At 44.8% G+C, this 6,000-nt stretch overlaps 1 long non-coding RNA gene across 1 annotated transcript in view; it reads right to left on the bottom strand.

Annotated features, from left to right (window-relative positions):
- Nucleotides 1-1,787: 1,787 nt before the first annotated feature.
- The window catches only part of LOC132813956 (uncharacterized), a 68,875-nt gene continuing 64,662 nt past the window's right edge, over nucleotides 1,788-6,000 (bottom strand). The window contains exon 3 of the long non-coding RNA XR_009644239.1: nucleotides 1,788-1,888. This is a non-coding gene — a long non-coding RNA (uncharacterized LOC132813956). The remainder of the gene's footprint in view (nucleotides 1,889-6,000) is intronic.

Genomic DNA, 6,000 nt, shown 5'->3' with positions numbered 1-6,000 from the left:
GATCATGCTCCCACTTATTTTAGTGTCATCTGTAAACATACTAATCATGCCTTGTACATTCTCAACCAAATCATCGATAACAAACAGCTATGGACCCAGCCTCTGGTCTGACAAACATCCTTCCACTAAACCCGCTGCTTCCTACCATCAAGCCAACTGTGTATCCAATTGGCCAGTTCCCCAGCATTCCACATGATGTCACCTTCCAGAGCAGCCTGCCATGTGGAACCTTATCAAAGGCCTTACTGATATCCACAGAGACTATGGTTACCGCTCGGCCCTCATCAACCTTCTTGGTCACTTCATCAACGAACTCTAACAAATTTGGGAAGCATGCTCTCCCACTCACAAGTCTATGCTGACTGCTCCGAATCAAACCCTGTGTAAGTAATGGGTCCAGTCAATGGTATAATGTCCATCATTGGAAGATAATACAAGTACATAAGTAATGCCATCTTCCTGCTGTTGTAGGGCCTTGTCGAAAGCGTGGTTGGGACACGCTATACGGATGTAATCTCCTTTGTAAGGAATGATCTCCTTACCACAGACGCGGGTGATGGTATCACGAGGATAGAGTGAAGAAGCTGAGTGTTTAATCAGTACAGCTGTGAGAGAAGAAACGGTGACGTTAAACACGAGGAGTGGCAGCGATCACGTACTTCCAAAAGAGACATTGACAGGGTTAGAAATTCCATACTTTACCCAGGATTGATTGGTTTGATTTATTGTCATGTGTATCTCAGAACAGGGAACGCTTTATTTATGAGCAGTGGAGGCAGATCATAGTAAACATGTCCATGCAGATCGTAGGGTGGAAATAGACTTGGACAGAGTAAGGCATTACAGGTTACACTGAACAGGACGTGCACTAGACAAGATTAACATGGACAAAATCAGCACTATTTGAACTTGGTGAGAGTCCATCCATCAGTCTAACGTGGCTTTCCTAATAGTTTATACACCTAAATTAACTCTCCCCACGTTATTGTGCAGTCGGTGTGTGAACCCGTACTGAACATCAGGTTACTCACAATCCCCAACAGCAGCCACAATACCTTCCATCTGAAACAGGTAGCCATCCCACCAGCTTCCGTCCTACTTAGAGAACACAAGGCTGGCTTCTCGGAGATGGAAGGTGCCTTCTTGTGACTTCACACAAGACATATGGCTTCCCTCCTCACCGCGAGGAAACCACGTTAAAGTCCCACGTGTGTATCATGACAGACGGAGCTACGAGGAACAACGTGGCGCAGTCTGTCTGTGCAGCCTCTGCTCCATTTGTTCATCATGGTAGAGCATCAATTAGGAGACAGCGAGCACTGTTGATGCTGAAGATCAGAGTAGACAGTGGTTTGCTGGAAAAGCACTGTAGGGGAATCGAAGTTTTGGGCATAAGACATTCATCAGGAATCAGCATCAATTACCTCATTCTACCCCTGCGTAAGTGCATTGAGGTGGGAATGGCCTCCTCCTGGTCCCGTATAATTGACTCAAGTGACTGACTGGCTTCTTCCTCGTCCGTTTGGACAGGGCCAAGGGCCTGATTGGGTTACCCCTGGTTCCTGTATGACAGCTCGATGTGCTGATGAGTGTGATGATGCAGTAGCTTTAAGAGGATATTTTGTTCTGGTTTCTTTTACGAGAGAGATTGAATGACCGTTACCAAGCTGGATAGTTAAGACCACTTGAGTAAACAACTAGTGAGGCCTTAGGTTTATTTTAATGCAGATGGAATGGGTATGGTCAGCTCTCACAGATTAGGATTTCTGGGATTTTGGTTTCTCAGTAACATCAGAAATTATTGGGGTCTCCACCGAGTTGAAAACTTTAGTGAATGTCTCCTGGCAGCTACTCTTTGTGGATTTTCTCTTGGTGCTGTTTTTAAATCCTGAAATAGAGAAATATTTGTGTCATTCAGTGTCTGAATATTCCCTTTTTGCCAAGGGCTGTGTTCATGTGATTTTCCAGTATTGAAACAATTCATTCGTATTAGTTCCTAGATCTATTATTCTGTTATCTCATACAATATAATTACGTTATTCTAAATTCTTCTTTCTTTGATTTTATTTCATCTATCGTGTTTAAGTAAATGATGTTATGCTTCACACCGAGTTGTTTGACCACTCGCATTGCATCTGGAACAGACACTTTACATTTTCTTTAAAATAAGAAAACATTAGAGACTAGACTACCACCTTCAAATATTGTCGAGGGGCTCTGGTTTTTTTAGAGATTACTTACAGTGTGGAAACAGGCCCTTCGGCCCAACAAGTCCACACCGACCCGCCGAAGCGCAACCCACCCATACCCCTACATTTACCCCTTACCTAACACTACGGGCAATTTTAGCATGGCCAATTCACCTGACCCGCACATCTTTGGACTGTGGAGAAACCGGAGCACCCGAGGAAACCCACGCAGGCACAGGGAGAACGTGCAAACTCCACACAGTCAGTCACCTGAGTCGGGAATTGAACCCGGGTCTCAGGTGCTGTGAGGCAGCAGTGCTAACCACTGTGCCACTGTGCCGCCCACTGTGTGGCCCATCACACTAGAATCCTTCTCTTCCTGACTAATATGTTGGAGGCACTGAATGGGCTGTCCCTGTTCTTCTCCAATAGTGTCAATGGGCTGAACGACATCCTCCTATTCCTGTGAAACCAGTGTGAGGTGCGGAATGATCTCTTATTTTACTGTGGCAATGCGCAGTGTCAGACAGTCCTTTATATGAATGTTACGGACTCTTTAAAGCACAAGCCTCAATGGAGTCCATGTCTTGCTGCACTTGGACACAGTCCAGTTCAGGAGCTGACAGGGGCGTCAAATTATTCTGAATATTGTGGAATCCTCAGTGACCATCCCCACTTCGGATCTTATGGGGGGGGGCGTGGGGCGGGGAGACATTGATGAAGCATCTGAATGTGTTTGTGAAGAGAGGGAGCTACCCTGAGGATCTCGCACAGAGGTGACCCAGGACTGAGATGATTAACATCTTCCTTTGTGCCATGTTTGTTCATATCAACAGGCCATGGTATAGGAGCAGCAAGGGTTTTCTTCAACAGGTGGCATTGAATGTCAGGATTTCTCTTCTCAAGAGTGTTCGGGGAGCCAGATGACTGAAAGTATTTGAAGAGGAGTAGATGGATATTGACCTGTCAGAGAGTTGAGGGCGATGATAAATTGGGTATGAAAGAGGATTTGAGACCAAGAGCAGATCAGTCATGATCTTAGTGAAGGGAAAGGCAGGTTTGGGGAGTGAATGACCTGCCCCTGTGTCTGATGTTCTCACATTCTGTCATTAGAAAGTTAGTGGATGTTATTTTCATGAATGTTCTGGTATTGAATGTTGCCGTCAGGGAGACCAGAGGATTTTGTGACCCATCGCTGGGTGAGGTGTGGGGGCTGTATTCATAATGAATTTGGGTCTACAACATGACCCACACATGGAGCATAAGTTGCAGAGAGGGGAAGCTCTGTAAAGAGAGATGAGGGGCCTCTTTCATACCCAGGCTGGGTTTTTACAATTACATTTCTCAATCACCTCAAAGCGTGTGGGACAGTCTTGAAGGGCCGAATGATCTCCTCTCTTTCTGTGCACCAGGTTATAGAAGTAAGTAGCCTCTAAATGCTCCTGCCTAACAGGTTTAATGGGCTGAATGGAACACAGAACCACGGGATTGATGGACAGGAATGAGTCATTAGATACATTGAACCTTCTCCACCAGGCACTAAGATTGTGGCTGACCAGGGTGTGGTCTCACTTTCCTGTCTGCGTCCCATTATCCATGATTCAGTTCTCTGTCAAATATTTCACTAACGCAACTTTCAATCAATGTGAACATAGAGGCACGATAAACTTCCAGTGAAGAGGATTCAGATTTGAAAGGTAATTTCAGAATTTTTCGTCATCCCTCTTATAAAAACAGTCATGCAGAGTAGAAACAGACCCGTTAATCCAATCTGTTCACTCCGATCAGATATCAAATCTGATCCAGTCCCATTTGCCAGCATCTGGCCAATATCCCTCCTCTTCAGGTACTTTTTAAATGTGCGATTGTAACCGCCTTCACCACTTCCTCTGACAACACTTTATGTACACACATCACTCTCTGTGTGAAACATTTAACTTCAGATCCCTTCTAAATCATTCGCCCTCTCCCCTTAAACCTATGCTCTCCTGTTCTGGGCTCCCCTACCCTGTGGAGCAGAACATGGATGTTCAGAATATCCATGCCCCTAATGATTTTATAAACCTATAATGTCACCCTTCAGCCTCTGACACTCCAGGTGGAAACACCTCAAACTAATCAACCTCTCCTTAAAGCACAAACCTCCAGTCCTGGACATCCGTGTAAATCTTTTCTGCAGAAAACCGAGTTGTACGCAGTATTCTTAAAGTGGCCTCAACAACATCCTGAAAGATGCAACATGCCACCTCAACTCCTATACTCAATGCTCTGACTGATTAAGGCAAATATGTAAAATGTGTTCTGTACCGCCCTGTCTGCATTCAACTCCACTTTCGAGGAACAATATACCTGCAGCCCTATGTCCATTTGTTTCACAACACTCACCAGGCCCTCACCAATAAGTGTACAATTTCTGCTCACAAGCCTCCAGGCTCTTCCTTCAAGCCAATTGTGACGAGCTTCTTCTGTATCCCATGTGACCGAACCTTATTAATCTGCCTACCAACCAGAATGTTATGAACACCTTACTGAGGGCCATATTGACAATGTCTCCCAAACTGCCTTCATCAATCTTCTTTGTCACCTCTTCATAAAACTCAATTAAATTAATGAGACATGATTCCCCATGCAGAAAGCCACGTTGCCTTCCCAAATGTATGTAAATGCTATCCCTCAGAATCCCCTTCAACATCTTACCCACCACCGACATCAGGCTCACCGGTCCAATTTCTCGTCCCACTCCTCCACTGCTCACAACAAATGTTAAGTGTAACCAGGTCGGTGATATGGCCGATGATTTAGGTCTCAGACTGGGTCAGGGTCAGTTTTTAGGAACAAGTCAGGCTAGTTTATTTAATTTGCTCAAATAGCACGTTCATGATCCAGAGCAATGTTACTCCAACTATGATGGAATGATGAATGGCAAACTGTTTGGGTATTGCAAATAAAGAATCAATATTTCCCTTTCTAAAAACACTGACACACACACACACCACACACACACACACACACACACACACACACACAAACACACACACACACACCACACACACACACACACACCACACACACACACACACACACACACACACTCTGCAATTTCATGTTGAAAGAACCTTGTCCAAATATTCGTGTAGCTAATGGCAAAAGGAAAAATTGAGAGATTGTCCAAAATGTTATTCTGCTTCTGAAGATATTGTACTCACACAGCTGCTAGCAATGGGATTTTATCCTGGGACAGTTGGATTTGGCTGAATTCCCTTTGTATTAGGCAGTCAGAGGTTCCAGGTTAGCACAGTTGCTCAGTAGTTCGCACCGTTGCCTCACAGCATCCGGGACATGAGGTCAATTCCAGCCTCGGGCGACTATCTGCGTGAGTTTGCATCTTCTCCCCTTGTCTGTGTGAGCTCCTGATGGGTGCTCCCGTTTCCTGCCACAGCCCAAAGCTGTATAATTCAAGTGGATTGTTCAAATAAAGTAGAAATAGCGATTTCTACTTTAGGTGCACTAGTCAGTGGTAACTGTAAGGGTATGGGAAGGTTACTCTTTGGAAGGTTAGTATGTACTTGTTGTGACTCCAATCAACACGAATGGCTGTACTTTCAATAATGCCGGGCCTAAATGCTGACATTCAACACCGACACCTGTTCTTTCTCCATCAAGTCACAATTCTAAAACCAGTGTAATCAGTTTGTTCAGATATATTAGGAGACACTTCTGTGGGATTTACACCTAGACCTTTGTGCCCGGAGGTAGGGACACGAGCACCACTCGGCAATACCCATAAAGCTGTAACATTATTCTGCTGTGT

The sequence above is a fragment of the Hemiscyllium ocellatum genome, unplaced genomic scaffold, assembly GCF_020745735.1.
Source record: "Hemiscyllium ocellatum isolate sHemOce1 unplaced genomic scaffold, sHemOce1.pat.X.cur. scaffold_565_pat_ctg1, whole genome shotgun sequence".
In the NCBI taxonomy this organism is placed as follows: Eukaryota; Metazoa; Chordata; class Chondrichthyes; order Orectolobiformes; family Hemiscylliidae; genus Hemiscyllium; species Hemiscyllium ocellatum.
Note: the sequence above shows the minus strand (reverse complement) of the source record. Positions and strands in the feature narration are given on the sequence as shown.